This window comes from Aotus nancymaae, unplaced genomic scaffold, assembly GCF_030222135.1.
Source record: "Aotus nancymaae isolate 86718 unplaced genomic scaffold, 86718_ANA_hifiasm-v0.15.2.pri h1tg000021l, whole genome shotgun sequence".
Lineage (NCBI taxonomy): Eukaryota > Metazoa > Chordata > Mammalia > Primates > Aotidae > Aotus > Aotus nancymaae.
Genome location: NW_026988433.1, coordinates 13,817,982 through 13,841,791, shown reverse-complemented (window position 1 = coordinate 13,841,791; position 23,810 = coordinate 13,817,982). Strand labels below are relative to the sequence as shown.

General features: G+C 44.9%; 1 pseudogene; it reads left to right on the top strand.

Moving 5' to 3' along the window:
- The first annotated feature begins 759 nt into the window (after window positions 1-759).
- LOC105728820 (keratin, type II cytoskeletal 8-like) overlaps window positions 760-23,810 on the top strand; it is a 34,724-nt pseudogene continuing 11,673 nt past the window's right edge.

The following is a 23,810-nucleotide window of genomic DNA, read 5'->3' as shown; positions in this document are numbered from 1 at the left end:
TAGGACTTACCTCCTCTTACTTGAGCTTCTTGACCTGGTATCTATTAAGCAGAATGACTGCTTAACTGGCTACTACAGATACAGCCACTGAAGGTCCAAGATTTTAAATACAAATGTTCCAATTTTGAAATTTTTGTTTCACTATTAAATCATTTCGTATTTTAAAAAAAGGGGAAAAGGGCCTGGAGTCTTCACATTGTAGAGGAAAAGAGACTACTGGGGGATTTTAATGCAAAAGAGATGGCCTTTGACAAATTACTTAACCTTTCTGAGTTTCCATTGATTCACCAGGAAAACTGGAGTGATAACATCAACCTAAGCTGCTTCCTTTCACACCCTCACACCTGCTTCCTTCAGCTTCTCTCTCTCTCTCTCTCTCTCTCACACACACACACACACACACACACACACACACACTCAGGGCTGTCCTCTGCACATTTTTTAGTTTTCCAGCCTGGGAAGCAGGATGAGGTTTAATGTGGAGGAAGAAGGAGAAGATGGCGAGGGGTCTGGTCTCCCAAGGAAACTGAGGTTGGAGTGAGCTCCTATGGCCAGAGGGAGTGAGGATCAGAAGCTGATGGGAATGCTCATGAAAGTCTTTGTGCTGTCTGGGGCACAAGCAGGATAGCCTTGGGGCCCAGGTAGCAAAGTATGGTCCAAAGAAAGAGTAGCCTTTCTTCTCACCACTGCATGGGCACGGTGCCATGCTGGTAGCCCCAAGACCAGAAGCTTTGAAGCACCAGGAGGTAGCTTCCTGGCATGGACATCGGTGTCATCACCATGAGCTCCGTGGTGACAGTGTCATCACTCCAAGTGTCTTCACTGGTTGAAGACTTGTGGAGCCAGAAGAGGAGAACAGGACAGCCTGATGCTGTGAGTGAATGCATCTGCCTTTCAGGCTGCTGGGCACAGGTGAGAGCTGGAGGGAACATGAGTGGGGCAGGATGGGAGCTTTCCTTTTTGCATAAGTAGGTTGGAACTTGTGCCAACCCACCCTGGATACGGCATCCACCACTTCTCACCAGCTCCACTCTTACTACCTGGTCTGAGCTGCCATCGTCTCTCACCTGGGTCCTTGCAGGAGCTTCCTAACTGGTCTCCCTACTTCCTCTCTTGCCCCTCACAAACTTTTGTCAACAGCAGCCACAGAGATTGTTAAAACCTAAATCAGATCACATCACTTCCCTGCTCAAGATTCCACATTTCTTTCAGAATCAAAGCTGACTCCTTACGTTGACCATAGGCCCACAGGATCCAACACCCTGGACCTTCTCTGTCCCACCTCCAGTTGCTCTCCTCCCTCATTCCCTCTGCTGCTGCACACCGGCCTCCTTGTTCCCCCAAACATAGCAGACATGCTCTGCCCCAGGGCCTTTGCACTAGCTGCTCTCTCTTGCCATTGTACTTTTCTCCAAAACATACAGATGGCTCACTTTCTGCCTTTTTCAGATCTTTGCTCAAATGTTACCTTTTTAGGTAACTTTTCAGGACTTTTTTCTCCGTTCCCCGCCCCCCAACCTCACTTTTTTGTGGAGAACAGGGTCTCACGATATTGCCCAGGCAAGTCTCGAACTCCTGGGCTCAAGCTATCCTCCAGCCTCTGCCTCCCTAAGAGCTGGGATTATAGGCGTGAGCCACCGCGCCCGCCCCAGGGAGACTTCTTGACCGTACTTCTCTAAGTTGCGACCTCACTCTACCCCTGCACTCGCCATCCCCATTCCATGCTTTGATTTCCACATAGCTCTCCTCCCCATCTGACATCCCAGACACAGTTGTTAATTCGTTGCTGTCCTACCCACCGCCCGCAGGCAGGTCAGCTCCATGAAGTCAGGAAATATGGACTGTGGTCTGTCTCCTTTCCTGCTACATCCCTAGTGCCTAGAACAGTGCCTGGTCATATGTTAAATACTCCGTTCAAAAAATATTTGGTGAATGACTGATTTAATGGATATAGGCAATGTGACCTTTTTAAATTTTTTGTTCATTTATTATTTTGAGGGGGGACAAGGTCTCACTCTGTCGCCCAGGCTGGAGTACAATGGTGCAATCAGGGCCCACTGCAGCCTCGACCTCTCAGGGTCAAGCGATACTCCCACCTTATCCTCCCAAGTAGCTGGGACCACAGGCATGTGCCACCACACCTGGCTAATTTTTGTAATTTTTGTAGAGATGACGTTTTGCCATGTCGGCCAGGCTGGTCTCAAACTCCTGGGCCCACATAAGTGGCCCCCCTCAGCCTCCTAAAGTGCTGGGATTACACAGCATGAGCCACCGAACCCACCCGTGACCTTTTTTTTAACCATCCACAGGTAGATGAGGCTTGACGTGCATGGGTTATGCTGCCTCATAGGGTCACGATGAGCACTGAATGGGCTTTAGTGTATAAAGCATCTAGCACATAGTAGGCACTTTTCTTAGTCTGTTCAGGCTCACAGTTTTGGAGGCTGGCAAGTCCAAATCAGGGCATTGGTAGATTTGGTGTCAGGTGAGGGTCCGCCCGCTTCTGGTGCATAGATGGACAGCCGTCTTCTTGCTGTGTCCTCACGTGGCAGAAGGGGGCAAGGGAAGCTCTCTTGGGCCTCTTTTATAAGGGCTCTAATCCCATTCATGAAGGTCCTAATCACCTCTCGAAAGTTCTGCCTGCTAATACCATCACCTTGGGGTTTAGGATTTTAACATATGGATTTGAGGAGGACACAAATACGTCTTCCACAGCAGAGCCCTATTGGTGGGAGCTGTCATTATCATTGCTGCTGTTGTTGTTGCTTTTGATCTTCTTAACTCTAAACCCCTCTGTGTCAGAGGTGGGGCACGGTGGTTCATGCCTGTAACCTCAGCACTTGGGGAGGCCAAGGCGGGGGATCTCTTGAGGCCAGGAGTTTGAGACCAGCCTGACCAACATGGTGAAACCCCGTCTCTACCAAAAATACAAAAATTAGCCGGGCGTGGTGGCGCACACCTATAATCCCAGCTACTTGGGAGACTCAGGCAGGAGAATCACTTGAGCCTGGGAGGCAGAGGTTATAGTGAGCTGAGATCGCACCACTGTACTCCAGCCAAGAGGACAGAGTGAGGGTCTGTCTCAAAAATAGTAAAAATAAAAAATAAAGAAATAAACCTTTCTCTGTCCCTCTGTGATCCTCTCTAATTCCTTGCACTTTATTCTCAACCCCCCTGTCTCCCCACTTTGGCTCTCCCTAGGTCTCCTGTCCTCATTCATCAGCTCCTACGAGCTCCTTGATTTTCCTCCCTTCCTTCTGCTCCGGGAAACAATGTAAACCAGCAGGCCCCCGGGACCCCAGCCTGCATCTCCACTGGCTCTCCCTGGCTCCCTGGAAAAGCAAATCATCACGAATCACTTCCTCTCCGGACCAAAGACCAAAAGCATATTCGACAACATGCTCTGCTTCTGGCTCCCGCCAGACCTTTTCAGATAGGACAAGCTTCAAATCAATTCCTATTTCTTCCAGGTGAGAGAGAAGGCTGTTTGGTGACCCAGGAGGCCCCCATGAGTCTCCTCCAAGAAATCACTTTGACTTCTACTTTTCTGCTTAGATGAGCTGCCAGCTTCTCTGCAAACTCAGATCTTTCTCCAAATAATTCCCAGAAACAACTCTCCACAAAGACAAAGACAGGCCCATCCCTGGGTGCTGGCGTCCTGCAGCAGAGCGGCATTCATTAATTAAAGTAAAAATAATAAAGTAATAATGCCAATAATAATAACTAACGCTTATAAACACATGCTGGGTGCCAGACTCCAGACATATAGTAGCTTATTTGACTCTCACTACAACTTTTTGCAGTACAGAATATTTCCCACTTGGTCGATGAAGAAAATGAGACACAGAAAATTGGAGTAACTTGCCTGAGGTCACATAGCTAGTGAGTGAAAGAAGCTAAGACTTCAACTCAGGCAGTCTGGCCTCAATTATTTTGACCTGACACTATCTGGCCAGACACTGTGCTGGGTGCTGGGAATATAGGAAGGGACAACGGAGGACACAATCTCTGCCCTCAAAGACTTTATGGTCTATGGTAAGTCGGGGAGAGAGGCATTAATTAAATGCACAAATAAATCTATAGCTACAGGTTGTGATGATGCCAGGAAGGGAAGAGGGTAGGAGATTCTCTTTGGATAAGAATATTCCTCTGAGAATAAGAACTTACTTGGAATTTATCTTCAGGAGAACCCAGTGGTAAATTTTAGACCCTAGAAGCCTGGGCTTAGATAAGCCCAGTGGCTATTGTTTCTTGAGTATCCACCGGGTACTAAATGGCATGATTTATGCCCAACCTCTCCATCATTACAAAGCAGTAGTCATTCTTTGTCCCTTCTCACAGATGGAAAACTGAGACTCTGAAAGGTTGAGGGACTTACTCACGATCTTCTGCCAGAAATAGAGAGAGCCAGGACTGAACCTGGTGAAGTCCAATTCTTTCTACCATATTCGAGATCAGATTTCTCATCCTCAACATTTACTGAGGATGTAGGCCAGGTAACTCTTTGTAGGGAGTGGTGGGGCTGTCCTGGACACTGCAGGATGCTGAGGAGCATCCTTGACTGATATGGTTTGGCTGTGTCCCTGCCCAAATCTCATCTTGAATTGTGGGTCCCATAATTCCCACGGGTTGTGGGAGGGACCCAGTGGGAGGTAATTGAATCATGAGGATAGCTGGTCTTTCCCACGCTGTTCTTGTGATAGTGAATAAGGCTCACGAGATCTCATGGTTTCATAAAGGGGAGCTCCCTGACACATGCTCTCTTGCCTGCTGCCCTTAAGGCATGTCTTGCTTCCCCTTCCACCATGATTGTGAGGCCTCCCCAACCATGTGGAACTGTGAGTTAATTAAACCTCTTCCCTTTACAAAGTACCCAGTTTCAGACATGTCTTTATTAGCCGTGTGAGAACAGACTGATACACTGACCTCCACCCACTAAATGCCAGCAGCACCTACTCCTCTTGTGACAACCAAGCAGGCATTGCCTAGCGTCCCCTTAGGGGTAAAGGGAAATCACTCCTATTTGAAAACCACTGCTATAAACGCCAGCTCGCCTCCAGACTGTTTCTTATCTATCTTTGTGTACCTGGTACCTAGCACTGGTAGCTCAACTAAAGTTTGTTTAGTAACAGAATGGAAGAAAGGAGGGAAGAAAAAAACAATACAAGAAAAGAAAGAAAAAGGAGAAGGGGAGGGAAGAAAGTCTAAGTTCCCCCAGTATATATATTACAGAAAGCTTATAGATAAATCACCCAAAATAGATTTCGTAATCCAAATTCTATTTGAACTACCTAGGGTAGAAATAAGGGCTTCAGGGAATCTTGTGATAAATTCTCACATTCAATGAGCAGTCTTTCTGATACGAATGCATACATCTGCACGTCTGCATGCACACACACAAATGAAAATGCCTATGGGGTCAGGCACCATGGCTCACGCTCGTGATCCTAGCACTTTGGGAGGCCAAGGTAGGCAGATCACTTGAGATCAGGAGTTCCAGACCAGCTTGGCCAACATGGTAAAACCCCATCTCTACTAAAAATACAAAAATTAGCCCGGTGTGGTGGCACATGTCTGTAATCTTATCTACTCGGGAGGCAGTAGAATCATTTTGTTTGAACCTGGGAGGCGGAGGTTATAGCAAGCCAAGACTGTGCCACTGCACTCCAGCCTGGGCAACAGAGCAAGACTCCATCGCAAAAACAACAACAACAACAAACGAATGAATAAACAAAAACAAAAATGCCCTGTGGGTCTGATATTTCCACATTAATTTACATGGAGACCACTCCCCAAAGTGGGGTGAACCAAGACATCCTTGTTCCCCTCCCAGCAGGAATTGGATTACCCATTTGAAACACCCCAGGGGTCCCTCCAAGCTTCTTCATGAAACAACATTTATCAGCGATTGTTATTATTACCAAGAGGACCCCGCTGGCCCAGGATCTGCTCCTCCACCATGAAGGAGTTCTCCCATTTCCAGCTCTTCAGGGTGTGGCCAATAATACTACAATCTCTTCACCTCAGAATTTCTCCCAGACTGGAAGACAGCTTTTCTGTGTGTACATTTCAATCAACAGAAGCACTGGCGTTTCCAAAGCAGATGTTTCCTGTCGCTGCTTACTGTGTCCTGAGCAGGTGGCCCTGTTAAAGCTGTATTCTTGGACAAGACTTTCAATCAAGGCTTTCCTTCCTGGATATGAGTGATGGACGACAGGAAAGGGAGTTCTGCTATCAAATCCAAGCAAGAGAGAACTGTGCAATCTACTGTCTTCCACATGCTTTCCAATGCGACCAGGATGTGTTCTTCTTGCACTGGGCACCTGGTTAGCTTCACAGCATGGCATGTGAGAATCACAGACATGGACTGAAATCCTACCTGCAACATTTGCTAGTTGAGTAATTTTTGGAGGAGCTACGTAGTTTTCTGAGTCAGTGTCCTCATTCATAAAATAGAGATACTCATATTACCTACCTCATGGGGTGGCTGGGAAAAATAATTAAATCACTCGAAGCACATAAAATCCTTTTAGCACAAAGCTTCACACCCAGTAAGTTCTCAATAAATGATCGCTCTTGTTTTGACAACAATCTCACATCAAGGGCACAATCTGGTTGCCCCAGGAGATCCAGACTTGAAATGATTAAAATCCTCACAAAGCTTCAGTCTAGCTGGGGAGTTAGAACTTGGCATAGGGGATACTGTCCTAACACTGTCTCTCCCCAGCTGTGCAGCTTGGGATGTGTAATCTCACCTCTCAGAGGCTCTCATCACCTGGGAAACAGTGAGGGCGATTCCTGATTTAAGTTGTTTGAAGGACTTTGGTACGTGGTCCATAGCACAGAGGAACTCAGGACGTGTAGCTAGAGGTACTGTTGGCCAGTTCCAGGCATCATAGTTGGGGATGATTCTTTTCAAAGTGAATTGGAATCTTGGGGAAAGCAGCATGACTGGGGAGGTCATCGTCATGGTGATTGGATCTGTGATGTGAGGAATGGACTTGCCTACTTTAAATCTCAACTTGACTTGAAGGGTGTGGGGCTGTGAAAAAAATAACAGATTTGCTTCTGTCAAGCTATTTCCCATGACAACATTGGAGGGAATTTCTTTTTCTTTTCTTTATTATTTTCAGAGAGGATTTCACTTCCACAGCCCAGGCAGGTTGGAATGGGTGCGATCTCGGCTCACTACAACCTCTGCCTCCCAAGCTCAAGTGATTCCCTAGCGACAGCCTCCCAAGTAGCTGGGACAACAGGCACACACCACCGCACCTGGCTAATTTTTGTAGAGACAGGGTTTCGCCATGTTGGCCAGGCTGGTCCTGAACTCCTGAGCTCAAGTGATCCACCCGCCTCGGCCTCCCCAAGTACTGGGATTACAGGCATGAGCAACCATGCCTGGCTTTGGAGGGAATTTCTATGCATGAAGGACAATGTCAACTAGTCTCACTTCCTCTATTATCTGGAGTTTGAGCTCTGTGTCTTCAGTAGGCATGGACAGGAAGTTCCTGGCTCAGAATGGTATCAGGGGTTTTCCAGTGCTTTTCTAAGAACAGAGATGGTAGATAAGTAGGATGATGGTAGGAAAATCCATCAGTTTCCTAAGGAAGCCTCATGTTTATGGTAGAAGATTTGAAACAAAAAATTTATATTTTGGTCCCGCCAGTCATAATTCTTGTGACTCTGAGGTATCTCTTAATCTTTCTGAACCACCGTGTGATGGAACATTGGGTTGTTCAGATCATTTCCCCCCTTCCTACCATGCACTTAACGTTTTCCATAGGTATCTACACACCCTCGGCATCTTCAGCTCTGTCATTTTCAGTGGGATTGATCTCACCCCCAGCTCTGGAGCAGGTCCGGATTGGCTTAAGCCAATAAGTGCATATTATCCCTTGTCCACTGTGGTTTCGTTGAAGGATGGGCATCTGACCTAGTTCACACTAATGTGACACGTGAGAAGGTTTTCTGAGGTTTCTGGGACAGACAAGTGCTCCATCTTTCAAAAGACCTACAAGAAGCATCTGTCTGCTTTTTGTGGTGTGATATAAGACTTATGAGGAGGCCAGAAATATTGCACTATGGAAGAGTCAATCAGAAGAGGATGCTAACAAGGCAACTGCGAGAATCATCCAGGAACAAAGCCAGAGCCTTAATGGTAGCACGAACCCCTGGATCAAACCATTCCTGAATCAGAATATTACAGGGCAATTCAGTTATGTGAGCCAACAATCTTCTCATTGACCCCCTCCCCATTTCTTTTTTCCTTACCAGTTTAGGTTGGATTTTTCTGTTGCTTGCAACCAAAATATTCCTAACTAGTACACTGTTTTCTCTGCCCTCTCCAAACTTCTGGAAGAAAGAAACTAGATGATAAGGTATGTGAAAACAATACTGTTTTGCCTTGGGCAGGACTATGCAAACCTACCCCAAAGTCTAAGGAAGCTGAGAAGCTGAAGAAAGAGGCTGACAAGTCCAGTTTCTTAGGAAGAAATATTTAATAGGGGCTTAGGAACAGAAGTCATGCCTGTGTCTTGGGTGGTGGCAAGACAAGTTGGTGGATCCCTGCAGCACCATTGACCTCCAGACCCAGAGACTATATATCCTAGGGGAGAGGCACACATGTTTCACAGAGAATAGGTAAGAAATTGACCTGAGGGCCGGGCACGGTGGCTCACGCCTGTAATCCCAGCACTTTGGGAGGCCAAAGGGGGCAGATCACAAGGTCAAGAGATTGAGACCATCCTGCCCAACATGGTAAAACCCCATCTCTACTAAAAACACAAAAATTAGCTGGGCGAGGTGGCAAACGCCTATAGTCCCAGCTACTCGGGAGGCTGAGGCAGGAGAATCACTTGAACCTGGGAGGCAGAGGTTGCAGTGAGCCGAGATCATGCCTCTGCACTTCAGTCTTGGCAACAGAGTGAGACTCCATCTCAAAAAAAAAAAAAAAAAAAAAAAAAGAAAAGAAAAAGAAACAGCCTTAAGGGCAGGATTTATAGTACATACAGTACTCTTACACAAGGAACAACAGATACACTGGAAATCTCAGAGGCCTTCCTGGAACAGGTTAATCAGAAGCTAACATGGCAGCTTAGCACCCAAGATCTAACCTCCACAGCTATGTAAACTGTGAAGCACAGTACCAATTAGATGTGAGGATTATCAGAACAATTATTATCACTGCCTCAAAGACTTCCTAGCTCAGAATAATCCATTTTGCAGTGTGCAATATTTCCTTCCATTCCTCTGAAATGTATCAGTTTCATTATGTTGAAACTATTAGATCATTCATTGATAATGGTGCTTAATGAAGCTAACAGTATTATTCTCCTGTAAACAGAAATGTATATAATTAATAACTCTCTTAAGGCTTTGGGTATTCACTGGTACTAATTACATTCCGGCACTCATCAGTGTGAGTCCAATCAGAGTAGACTGAGTGAAAACAGACACCCAATCCTCAAGGAGAGAAATACGAGGTCTCAGCATCTGCATTGACTGTCAGTTGGCCACACTTAGGTGGAGAAGAGAGCACTAGTCTGTGATCCACCTCTGCCACTGAGTCTCTTTGTGACCTTGGACATGTCACTTAAATGCTGTGTGCCTCAGTTTCCCCATCTATAAAATGAGAAGGATAGACTTGCCAGATTCTTAATTTTTGGTGAATGCCTGTGAGAATCTGCTGAAAAGTCTGAATCTTCTCCAGAGAGGTCCACTTTGATAGACAGATATAGATATATAGATATAGATACAGATATAGATATAGATATAGATTTTTGAGACGGAGTCTTGCTCTGTGGCCCAGGCTGGAGTGCAGTGGCACAATCTCAGCTCACTGCAATCTCTGCCTCCCGGGTTCAAGCGATTCTCCTGCCTCAGGCTCCTGAGGACCTGGGATTACAAGCACCCACAACCACTCCCAGCTAATTTTTGTATTTTTAGCAGAGATGGGATTTAACCATGTTGGCCAGGCTGGTCTCAAACTCCTGACTTCAAGCAATCCACCCACTTCAACCTCTGAAAGTGCTGGGCTTGAGGTGAGCCCATTATTTTATATTTGGAATAATTCATATACAATCACAAGAGACCCATGGAAACCCCCATTTGCTTTTTTTTTTTAATCAAGCCAAACCAACAAGTAAGAAATTCAGAACTAAATGACCTCTAAGGACCTTTAAACTCTACATTTTCAGTGCCCCTAATTCCATGACTCCCCCAGAAGTAGCAGAGTCATAATTGAGTTCTAAAATGTCTTTTTAACTAAAAGGTAGAAACTCTTTGAGCTTGGGCATTGGTGGGGAGGAGCTTGAAAGCAAAGGGGCAGTGAGGAGGTTGTTAGAATTACCCCAGTGGTTCAGACAAGGATGAAAGAAGGAGGTGTGTTGGAGAGAGAGCCAGAACACAGAACTTGGTTTAAGAGTAGATTTAGGGAAGGAGTCCCAGAATTCTGTAACATTTAGGATTAGTTTCAGTTGTAAGGAACAAGAAACCCAATTATAATGACTTAAACAGCAAGAAGAATTTGTTTTTCCTCAGGTGAAAGTCATCTGAAGGTAGACAGTCCAAGCCTGTTTGGAAGCTCTTCAATACTTGGTTCTATCTATTCAACCACTCTGCCATATTCGTTCTAACCTCAGGGTCCAAGGTCACTGCGGGAGTTCCAGCCATCACACCTATGTTTCAGGGTATAAGAAAGAGAATAAGAGGAAGTGCAAAATGGATCCCCTTTAGAGAGCTATCTTAAAAGCAAAGCTTCCACTTACATCTCATCAGCTAGAAGTCAGTCACTTCCAGCTGTGGGACTGTCTGGGAAATGCAGAAACATAGTGTTTTCTAGGCATATTGCCCAAGATTCTATTACTAAGGGAGAAGGAAGAGGCAATTAACAGTTTCTGCTACAGTTTACATTTAAAAGAAATACAGTGTGGAGGGGACAGTGAAGGAGAGTCAGGTTTGGGGAGGAAGATCAACAGTTCAGTTTGGTACATTCTGGGTTTGAATGCTAGGGAAATAACCTATAGACAGCTGAATATACATCTATGAAACTTGGAATAAAGGCGTGAGCCAGAGCTAAAGATGTGAGAGCCACCAAGATACAAAGGACACATGGAACCCTGGAAATTTTCTTCACAAGAATGATCTCGAAAGACAAACCTGACCATCGCAAGCCTCTTTGTCGTTTTTAAAACAGTTCAAGGTCTTCTCACAGCTCTCAAGATAAAGATGAAAATCCTTAATGTGAACTACACTGATTTTTGCTATTTTGACCCCAGATTACCCGTTTCATCTAAACTTACTATCACCTTTGCCCATCTTGCCTCAAGGCCTTTGCAGGTTCTGGCCAATCTCCCCTCTCCATCTCCGCCTCGAGCTCTGCATTCAGCAATATGATCTCTATTGGCCTTTAAAAGGTTTACAATGTTGGAAAATTGGAATCTTCACCCCAATTTTATAGATGGGCTTGACATCAGCTCCAAGAGTAAAGGCACTTCTCTAAGGTTACACAACTATAGTAAGAGGCAGAGTAGAAATCAAAGCCCACGTCTTCTAGCAGCTGGTACCTTCTCTCCACTCAGCACAGCAGGCTGCTACTTTTGGGTAGCTCTCCATGCCCCCACAAGAAAGAACAGACAGGAAGAGAGAGGGAAAAAAAGTCCCAGACACTCAGAGTTGACTCCACGGAAGGGCTTATTCAATCAGTCTAGACAAAAGCCTGCCCCATTACTCCTTTCTTCCCTCCCTCCCACCTTTTCTCCCCAATTCCCGGAGGAACTTGATTAAGCCATTAGGTTTAACCTGTCTTTAACTTCCTGATTAGTTACATTTATAAACTCCGTTTGTTTTTGCCTTCTCATCAAGCCAATCCAACGCCCCCAGAAAAAAAAAAAAAAAGGCCAATTTTCAGTGACACTGATTTACTGCAATTTCTGAAAATCAGACGGAACCGAGGAGAAACATGACTAGAATTTCAATTCCCCCTTTTCACATTGCAGGTATCTTTGCGAATGGAAGAGAAGCTTTAACAGAGAGAGAGAGAAAACTCAGTGATGGCAGGATCCCAAATCTGGCCAAAGTGGCAAAATACCAAGCTTGTTAATGAAGCAGATTAATAAATTCTGTAATTTCCATCTCCTAGTTGAGTAACAAAGCTACAAAGTACAACGACGTTTCCTTGCTTCCATTTTCTCCCTATAGTCTGTGATGTGGGATATTTAAACTTTTAAATAATTTTATCTTAACAAGACTAACACGTGTACATAGTGAGAAGTGATGTACATGTATTTTTTTTTCTCCCTGGGGGTGTTGGTTTGACTTGATGAGAAAGCAAAAACAAATGGAGTCTATAAATGTAACTAGTCGGGAAATAAAGAGAGGTTAAACCTAAGGGATTAATGAAGTTCCTCTGGGAAGTGGGGATGAAAGGTGGGAGGGAGGGAAGAAAAGAGTAATGGGGCAGGCTTTTGTCTAGACTGATTGAAATTTTGTTGTAAAACTTAAAATGTCAGCAATCTCATGTAGGTTTCCACGCAACATCAGCCCCTAGTCTTGCTCCACAGAGGCAACCACATTCAGTATTTTCGGCTGCCTTTTCAGTATTCTTTCCCATATTTTAAGTAACACACTGATACTATTATTTATTGAGTTGTCAGTTGTAAGCATCATCTATTATATTTTCTATTTTTCTATGGAAGAAAAATTTTAATTCTTTTACATCATGAGCCCTCAGCCACATAATCTCTTTCTCTCTCTTTCTCTCCCCCACCCCCAATTCTTCCTCATAATATCTCAATTTTTGTTTAAACTAGTGTTTCATGTTATTATTAGAATTATGCAAAAATGTTAATTCCTTAGGTAAGTATTGTACTATGATTACATGTCTTTTCTTGTCTTTTGTTTGTTTGCTTGTTTTTCCTGGAGAAAATAATGCCTCAAAACCACAATGAGATACCATCTCACACCAGTCAGAATGGCTAGCATTGAAAATAACAGATGTTGATGAGGTTGCAGAGAAAAGGGAAGACTTACACACTGGATTGGCAGGCTATGATAATTTCAATTTGTAATTATCCCTGGAAGAAGGACAGCCCGACTTCCTTGCATTTGTAACTGAAATTATTAATTTCTCACCAATGTAGCTATTATTACTATTTTTAGCTCTCCTTTCAACCAGACAAACCTATCCCCATTCCAGCTGAATATGGAAACCAATCTTCTAACAGTGGACAATCTGCAAGACACAGCTTCTACACCTGCACATCTCAAATTACCTGTTATGGAAGACTAATTTTTTCCCATCCTTCATAAGTCAATGCTTGTGGTCTAAACCCTGTTCAACAAGATGAGTCCACTCATCACACACTTGGATGTTGTACAAATGTTGAACTTCTCTAAAAGTTTCCAAATGCTTACCCCCTATTACTCTTCTCCTCTCATCCCGGAAAACCACAAGTGGTTCATGGACCAGCATGGCCTCTATCAATGTCAGCTGTCATTCATGGATGGAGTGGCCGTCCATCATGTGTTCATGCTTGGCCATCCATCATGTGTCCATGCTTTCTAGCATCTATTCCCTCCCCTCCCAACTTATCCTTCCTAACAGCCCTCAACTCCCATCTGAAAACTCATGTTAATCTGGGAAAGATGGCACCATCCCTGGATGCAGGCATGGGACATGTGACCCAAAAGAAACCAATCAACGGGTTTCATCCCTCTGGCCTTAGTGATTGGTTTTAGGGTTGACATGTGACTCAAAATGGTCCAATTGGAGTGAATCTCAAAATAATTCCTTGGAATATTGGAGACAAGATGCTCTCTTCCCCTGGATTTGTGGTGTCTCATTATGAGATCTCAGCAGCTAATTTTTCTACCATGATGCAACTCTCCCCCAGAGGACAAGGACACAAAGAATGGCAGATCTGAGAAGATTGTAGAGAAATGAAGCCACAGCCAAAATCACATCATACGTCTCTGAACCAATGCTACAACCCACCTTATCTCTGAACACTTCTCTGCCTTTTTGTTGTTGGTAAGCCAGTTTGAGTTGGATTTTCTGTCAATAGCAACTGAAAACTTCCTTTTTGATTGCTTGTCTGCATATATTTCACCAACAAGCACCTATTAAGTGCCTGCTTTGTACCATGTACTGTGTTAGGTATGGAAATAATGCTTCTCACAAAAGATACTATAAATTGAGTCAGAGGAGGGATGAGTGGTTAACAGAGCTGGAAGCGTTTACACATGTCAACTGGCTCACTTTAAGAGAGTCCTACGTAATTTTAAGGTAATATTTGAAGCATAGATATTTCCGATTTATTTGCAAATTATTAACTTTGCAAGTACAAAAAAAAATAGTGATTTTAAGGTTATCCCTGGAAGAAGGACAACCTGACTGCATTATAATATCTGCTAATGTCATAAGCTTTACCATTTTTACATATTACCTGTTCATTTTAATTTAATATGATTAAATTGATTCACTTACAGAACTTACATAGATGTATTTCAAGATAAAATTTGTATAATACCACTTAAATGGAAAACTAGTACCACTTTACATGAATAGAAGGCAATCAAAATAAGTACAATGCAATTCTTTTTTGGCAGAGCTAGCTGAGGTTTTATTTTGGACACAAAAAAAAGCAATTGAATTGTCATCCAGCAGGAGGAGCAGATTAAGACCCTCAACAAGAAGTTTGCCTCCTTCATCGACAAAGTACAGTTCCTGGAGCAGCAGAACAAGATGCTGGAGACCAAGTGGAGCCTCCTGCAGCAGCAGGAGATGGCTCAGAGCAACATGGACAACCTGTTCGAGAGCCACATCAACAACCTTAGGCAGCAGCTGGAGACTCTGGGCCAGGAAGCTGGAGGCGGAGGGTAGCAACATGCAGGGGCTGGTGGAGGACTTCAAGAAGGAGTATGAGGATGAGAGCAATGAGCGTACAGAGATGGAGAATGAACTTGTCCTCATCAAGAAGGATGTGGATGACGCTTATATGAGTGAGGTGGAGCTGGAGTCTTGCCTGGAAGGCCTGACTGACAAGATCCACTTCCTCAGGCAGCTGTAGGAAGAGGAGATCCGGGAGCTGCAATCCTAGATCTTGGACACGTCTGTGGTGCTGTCCATGGACAATAGCTGCTCCCCCGACATGGACAGCATCATTGCTGAGGTCAAGGCACAGTACGAGGAGATCACCAACTGCAGCCCAGCTGAGGCTGAAAGCATGGCCCAGATCAAGTATGAGGAGCTGCAGACACTGGCTGGGAAGCACGAGGATGACCTTCGGCATACAGAGACTGAGATTTCTGAGATGAACAGAACATCAGCCGGCTCCAGGCTGAGGTTGAGGGCCTCACAGGCTAAAGGGCTTCCCTGGAGGCCGCCATCGCAGATGCTGAGCAGCGTGGGGAGCTGGCCATTAAGGATGCCAACGCCAAGCTGTCCGAGCTAGAGGCTGCCCTGCAGCGGGCCAAGCAGGACGCAGTGCGGCAGCTGCGTGAGTACCAGGAGCTGATGAACGTCGAGTACAGTGAAATTGTAGAATGTCACTAAATACTGAGAATGGTGACCTGACAAATGCCCTGACCCTGTGGACAGCTCTGTCTTTTGCCGAAAGGGAAATCAGCAAGTGTCCAAAAGGTGTTAAAGACATGTTAGCAGCCCAACTGAGACTCTCTCCTTGTTATGTTTGGAGGGATTTAAAGAAAATTGGAAAAAGGGATCAATTTCTCACCAAGTATTTCACTGTTATTTAATGCTGCCTCTGTACGCAACCACAAATTACCTCCTTTGCACAAAATGTACTGCCCTTACCACTCTTTGAGAAGCACTATTTTAACCAAATCTTCAATCGAAGCCTAGAGAGGTAATGGGATTCTCCTAAGGCTTCCTGATTTCCAGCCTGCTCAACTCCCCCGTATTCAATAATATTTTATTACTTTCATTGGATTTATTTTGTGATTACCTTCTAATTAAGGCGAGTAATTCTAGTTTTTATAATTTATGGCAATAATATCAAGTTTCCTTTTTAAATAAGCTTTGGTTGCTTTTAAACCATCCCATTGTTGAGACCAACTTGAAATAAGGCCCTTAGCGATGCCAATGGCCCTATGTTCCCACCACTGATACCAGACAGGTAAAGAAGGGCAGAGTTCCTGGCAAAGGCTTCACCCATGGGCCTGTGCCCATGGACCTAGGTGAGGACAAGCACTCCGGTTTTCACCCCCAAATGTTGCATTTTCCAAGACCACTCTGGACTGCCACAGCCCCCATCCTGTGCCTATAAAAACCCCAAGACCCCAGCAGGCACAGACACAGACAGCTGGACGTTGAGAGCAACACACGGGCAGACAGCAGTAGACGCCGGTAGGCCGTCTACATCGGGACAACACGGAATTCAGTTAGGGGCGGTCGGAGGACAGTCCAGCCGCTGGGTGTCCCAACTCCAGCGGAAGACCACTTTCCACTCCATCCCCTTCTGGCTCCCCATCCATCTGCTGAGAGCTACCTTCACTCAATAAAACCTTGCACCCATCATCCAAGCCCACCTGTGATCTGATTTTTCCAGCACACCGGGACAAGAACCCAGGATACAGAAAGCCCTCTGTCTTTGTGATAAGGCAGAGTCTAATCGAGCTGCTTAACATAAGCCACCTGTGGACGGCTAAGCTGAAAGAGCACACTGTAACACATGCCCACTGGGGCTTCGGGAGTTATAAACACTCAAACCTAGATGCTGCTGTGGGGTGGGAGCCCACACTCCCCACCACCCACCCATCTGCAGGCTCCCTCTAGGGGTTTAAGCTGTGGGCACACAAGAATCTAGCCACACCCCCATTGAACACCCTGCGAGGGGGTAAGGGAACTTTTCCAGTTTCACCACTATCACTTTACCCCCAAGCAAAGGCAGACCCAGGGATTTATATCACCCTCTACTGCCCCATGCTGGAATCTCCAGATATGCCCCATGATTCCGGTCCTTCCCTCCCCAAGCCTAGAGGGAAAAATAGAAGCTAGGATGCAGTGATTCATCCAAAGCAGAGTTTCTCAGTCTCAGCACTATTGACCTTTGGGACGAGCTAATCTAGGCTGCTCTGTGGATATGGAGCAGCATCCCTGGCCTCTACCCATGAGATGCCAGTAACACACCCCCCCTACACACAAGCTGTAACCATCAGAAATTCCTCTAGACATTGTCAGTGTCCCCGTGAAGCAAAGTCACCCCTGGTCGAAAACCATGGGCTTACTCGTGGCTGGTACGTTCCTATTCCAGCCCTCCAAATTTTCACAATAAACTTTAGATGCAGAGCAGTCCTTTGCCACTACAGTTGAGGTAATTTGAGGTCACTTTTTTTCCTAAGACCAGAATATTTTCTAAGGAAACAAATGAAACGATATTAACTCTCCACCAGCCATAAAGTTTACGCTTTTTAGACAATTCATGTGAACTCTCCCAGATAAGGAAGCTTAAATGATAGCACCTCCAATGGGTCCCTTCCATTTGCCCATTGCTGGGTCCTGTCCTAATATCACTAAGTAGAGCCAGTGGGAGGCACCTGCTGAAGTGGGCATTCCATTTTCTCATAACCTCTTGCACCTTTACTTTGGACATTTAAAACCAGGTGCATTTCCATGCTTCATTTTGATATTTGGGGTCCATGCATGGCAATATTGTCAGTGACTAAATGCTGTGCGTGAGAAGTTTGAGCAAAGCAAATGTGCCATTCTTCTTCTTCTTCTTTTTTTTTTTTTTTTTTATGTTCAGACCGAGTCTCGCTCTTTCACCAGGCTGGAATGCAGTGGCACAATCTCAGCTCACCGCCTCCCGGGCTCAAATGACTCTCCTGCCTCAGCTCCTGAGTAGCTGGGGCTACAGAGGTGCGCCACCACGCTCAGCTAGTTTTTGTGTTTTTAGTAGAGATGGGGTTTCTCCATGTTGGCCAGGATGGCCTCAATCTCTTGACCTCATGATCTGCCTGCCTCAGCCTCCCAAAGTAATTGAATTAAAGGTGTGAGCCACCGCACCCAGCCAAATGTGCCATTCTTTTTTTTTTTTTTTTTTTATTGCATTTTAGGTTTTGGGGTACATGTGAAAAACATGCAAGGTTGTTTCTTAGGTGCATACGTGGCAGTGTGATTTGCTGCCTTCCTCCCCTTCACCCATATCTGGCATTTCTCCCCATGCTATCCCTCCCCAATTCCCCACCCCCCCGCTGTCCCCCCCACTCCCCCACAACAGACCCCCATGTATAGTGCTCCCCTCCCTGTGTCCATGTGTTCTCCTTGTTCAACACCCGCCTATGAGTGAGAACATGTGGTGTTTGATTTTGTGTTCTTGTGTCAGTTTGCTGAGAATGATGGTTTCCAGGTTCATCCATGTCCCTACAAAGGACGCGAACTCCTCGTTTTTAATGGCTGCATAATATTCCATGGTGTATATGTGCCACATTTTTCCTGTCCAGTCTATCATCGATGGGCCAAATGTGCCATTCTTAAAGGAATCATTGGTGTTAAAAAGTCAAGTAACAAGGGATAGCATCAATGAATGAATGAATGAAAATGTGTGTACTTATCCATTCATGTAATATGAAATTATAGTAAAATGCTTTAGTCTTAGTTTGGATTTCTTAAAAAAAAGACTCTGAGACAAGGATTTGGGTGCAGAGAGTTTTTTGGGGGAGTGACTCCAAGAAGCACTGTGAAGGAGCGGGGAAGTCAGACAGAGAAGGGAAGACAGCAATCCAGGATATCTTAGTGAGCTGATCACTTCCTGTGGACTGCTGGTGTCTAATCCTGCAGGTGACTTCTAGTAGACAATGTAGAACAGGCTCCAGAATCGTTCCTCCAAGAATCGAGGAAGCTGGGGTATTCTTCCTCATTGGTTGAGGAACACTCACGCCACTCCTCTGGTGCCTCCTACCTGCTCTGAGGGGTACCAAGCACACTACCGTGGCCCAAGGACACCCTGAGGCTGAGAGATGCTGGAAAGCACCACAGTGTACAGGAAGTCATCAGAGCATCCAAGAAGTGCCACAGACAGTTGAGGCCTATGGAGTGCAGATCGGGTACCAAATGCACCTCCCAACAGCATCCGCCTAGAGCAGGCACTGGAGACTGCAAAAACCTTGGGGGCTTAAGGAAAGCTCCCACTGCCTAGTTCAGGCTGCAGGTGTCTGGAATTATTTTAACAACCTTCTAATAGTGTTCCTGTTCCCGTTTGTCTGCTCTCCACCTGGCAGCCAAAGTGAGCTTCCTGAAACACAGGTCTGATTATTTCACCCTTAAAACTCCTCAGTGCCTGTAAGATAAAGTCCAAATCTTTCAACACTCTAATCTTACTTACCTCTGTGGACTTATTTCTCAGCATTACCATGCCTTCTTGACTGAACCTGAAGTCCCCAAACAGAGCACTTGCTAACTCTCAGAACTATGCCAAACATGGGAGATGGAGAAGGCAACATGATACGATACACTCCCTGCCCTCAGTGATGCCATTGAGAGCTATGGTGTGGTCTATCAGGGCCGGGGCGGGGTGGGTGGAGGGCTTGCAGGAAGATCAAGACGGAAATGAAAAATTCCAGCCCTGCATATACCCAGGAAGCTACCATGGAAGGAACATATTACATAGATGTAAACCGCACACAGAGATTTGATGATTTTAATATTAACCCCTTCTTGTCTGGAGTTACCTAACAGAAAGTCAGGGATGGGAGACAGGACTGCTAAGTTTGGAAAAATGTCTCTCTGATGTGTGCAACAGGTAGAACAGGGCACTGGGAACAGCAGGGTGTACTGGAGGGAACCAAGAGGGCAAAATCGAAGATGCAGGGCTGTGTGTTTTTCTCAGCACCTCTTACAGCCCCAGATGACAGCTCTGCAGTCAGTGTCTGTGGCCCCACTACAGCCCTATAGACCTTCAGCTGATTAGCCTCAGAGGTGGCTGGGCAGCTCCAAGAGACTAGAAGCAAAGAAAGAGCAGGGAGTGTGGAGGTGGATGGGTCTAATTATGCAGGAGCCATTTTCTGTTTACATAAAAATACCTTGAGTAATCAGCGGTGATGAGCAAGAGGAGGAAAGAGCCTGCCTGAGAGTCTGAGGATGTTATGATCAATTAAATACCATCTTTCCAAATGTTTGCAGAGGGGAATTTTAAGGTGGAACTGATTTTAATTTGACAAAGAAAACCTGAAGCGCTTTTCCTTGGGGCTCCAAAATTCATGCATATTGGCCTAGCCTGTTTCCCTTGCTTCACTAAAAGTAAATATTCCCTTCATGTTATTGCTCCTATATTTTCAGGATGAGTAAACAAAACAGAAGAAACCCTCTTTAAATTATGAGTGCCTACTCTGTGCCAAGTGTTTCTCAAATATTATTTCTAACCTTTGAACACCCCATAAAGGCGAGTGTTATTATTAACTCCACTTTATGAGTACGGAAACTGACACCTCAAGAGGGGAAGCAACTTGCAAAATGGAGGTCTAGAGTCAGTTTCACAGCTATGTAAAGCTGGTATGACTTCCATGTATTTACTTCCAGAGTCAGAGGCAGGGATGGGGATCACTACCATCCCACAGGACATAAGCAGAGCTTTGAGCAAGGGTCCAGAAGGTCCCAAGCTGGACTCTGCCTCTGTTATATGTAAATTTTCAGTGCCGGAAAAGAAGTAGCACTAGGATATAAATTTCCTCAGCGAGGCAATTTACTTCTATAGAAGGGTGCAGCTCACAGATGGAACAATGGCAGGCACACACGTGGACAAGGGAGGGGAAGGGGTTCTTTCTCCCAACAGAGGTAGCCCCTACTGCTGTGTCATTCCCCCATTGGGTAGGGTTAGACCACACAGTCTAGTCTAATTCTGATTGGCTATTTTAAGGGGAGCAGGGATACAAGCTGGAGTGATGGTGTGGGTAGTTTGGTGGGCAAGACAGTTATGGGACAGGTCAGAGCAGGTAGCCAGGGGTGACTTAGGTCAAAACAGGTGACCAGAGCAGGTGACCGGGATGAATCAGGATGGAGCAGGGGACCAGGGGAACAGATGTGAACTACTGATTAGAACTGCTGGTTGTTTACTCAAAGGTTGTTTACTGAAAAGGGAGGATGAAGAACTGAACATACTGACATACTGATTCTTTGAAAAGAAGCTTGAAGTTCACTCTATCTAACACCTCCAACTTCACTGTAAGGTTAGGCTGGACTAGGTGATAAAGAGCCCCTTGAAACTCCTGCAGCCTTTGCTTATTGTTGGATTTGGCCATGGCCTCATTGCTTATGAGAAGTAGACACTCCTGGCAATAGCACAAGGTAGAGAGTATGTGCATTTTGGAATCAGACAGCATCCGCTTGCAAGCTGGGTGGCCTTGAGCAAGTTGTTCAACCTCTCTGAACTCCAATTTTCACATGTATGAATGGGAGATAATTTTTTTTCTGAATAATTAGTGCAAGATTCAGTGTGATGATGTTCACTAAGTGTCTGGCACAGAGGGGATATTTATCAAAGTTATGCACCTTCCTGTTTCTTCTCCATCATTCTTCCCAGGTCAACCCATGCTTAAAGTCCTAATCATGCAGTAATACCTGCCTCATGAAGCTGCACTGTGTTCAGAATGGGTGCAGGTCTGTGAGCCTAGGACGGATACATACATAGCTCATACAGCACAATGAATAGTAACACCTATAATAAGAATTATTCTAATTATCATTGTTTAAAAATAGACCCCTACTGGACGGGCACAGTGGCTCATGCCTGTAATTCCAGCATTTTGGGGGGCTAAGGTGGGCTGATCACCTGAGGTTAGGAGTTCAAGACCAGACTGACCAACATGGAGAAACCCTGTCTCTACTAAAAATACAGAAAATTAGCCAGACATGGTGGCACATGCCTGTAATCCCAGCTACCCGGGGGGCTGAGGCAGGAGAATCACTTGAACCTGGGAGGCAGAGGTTGTGGTGAGCCGAGATCATTCCGTTGCACTCCAACCTGGACAACAAGAGCGAAATCGTCTCAAATATATGCCCCTATCATCCAAAGATAATCCCTGTTAACATTTTCCAATATATCCTTGCAGTTATACAGAGTCAGAGATATCATGTTACACATATAGTTTTCTTTACTTCATCCACTTAATTTGCATTGTGGATCTTTTCCTTTCTATAAATATGTAGCTACATCGTTGCTTTAAGAAACCTTGACCAGGCACAGTAGCTCACACCTGTAACCCCAGCACTTTGGAAGGCCAAGGTGGGCAGATCACTTGAGGTCAAGAGTTCAAGACCAGCCTGGCAAACATGCCAAAGTCCCGTCTCTATTGAAAATACAAAAAAAAATTAGCCAGGCGTGGTGGCACATGCCTGTAATCCCAGCTACTTGGGAGGCTGAGACAGGACAATCACTTGAACCCAGGAGGTGGAGGTTACAGTGAGCCAAGATCACACCATTGCACGCCAGCCTGGGTAACTAGGGAAAATCTGTCTCAGAAAAAAAAGAAAAATAAACCGTATAGAATTCCAGTGTATTTTCAAATCCAAACCTTTGCTGTTGGATATTTAGGTTTGTATTCTTTTTGCTCTTGTAAACAAAGCTGCAATAAACACCCCTGTAGCTAAGCACATTTTTTTTATTCATCAAAGATACTGTTTTAATGCCCAGAAGGCAGGAGTGCCATAATTTATTTATTTATCTATTCATTTATTTAAACCAGTGTCCTACTGCTGGATATTTAGATTATATACAATTTTTTTTGGCTTTCATAAATAATAATATGAATGTCTAGATACCCCATCTTTATATCTTATCTGATTATTTCCTTGGGATAAATTCTTAACAAGGGGAAAGAATGGGATCAGAAGAAATTTACATTTCTAAGGCTTTTGACACTCTCAGTAAAATCACGCTTGGAAAGAATTATGGGAGTTTATTCACTCATCATCTTACCCAGTCACTTGCATTCATTCAACAAACATTGTATTTGTTATGAGAGGCTTCTAACCTTCTTTCTCCTCAGCACAATCATGCAGTGATGCTACTGGGACCCAGCTAGATCTGTGTTGAGGGGTCTGACCGCTCCTCTTTAGCCGGTGTGAGTTTTGGCTAGTCACTTCACTTCCCTGAGACCCTGCTTCCACCAGCTCACGAATCTCCAGGTTTACCGTGATGATCATGTAAGACACTAGATTTGAGAGGGCTTTAAGGGTCAAACAAACAGAAGGGACTTATTGCTAACACAAAGCGAATTTCTCATGCAGCATTCTCATTATTTTGTTTTTGCACAGAACTTTAGGTTTGCCATGAGACTTTTTATTAGGTTTCCTTAACTGCCCCCTGTTGTGGTTACCAAGACACAGATCAAACATAATTTCTTAAGGAGGAAACAGGTCCAGAGAGACTCAGTGGCTTTCTCTAGGCCCCATGAGCCTCAGGACTGCTCCCAAGTCCTTCATCAGACTGCTCTCTGGGCCATATTTCCTTTTTCTACATCAGCAACATAAAAATGGCTATTACTCCAAAAAGATGCAGTTGTATTCATAATGAATCTGGTGGTGCCAGCAATTTAAAACATAAAGGCAATTTACTGTTTAGTGCTTTGTAACCAAATAAAATGCAGTGACCCTTTCTTTCTCTTTCCAGAAGATTTGGAATCTTCTCTGAGGGTTGATAAAGAGGAGAGTGAGGAAATAAGGTTGTAGATCCTTGAGCATTCAGATCACTACTTATTTCTGTATTTAGCAGAGCACCCAGCACAGAATGAGACCCTCGCAGAGACAGCAACTGAGCCATAGAATACGCATTCATCTTAAAGCTTAAAACCTAGGC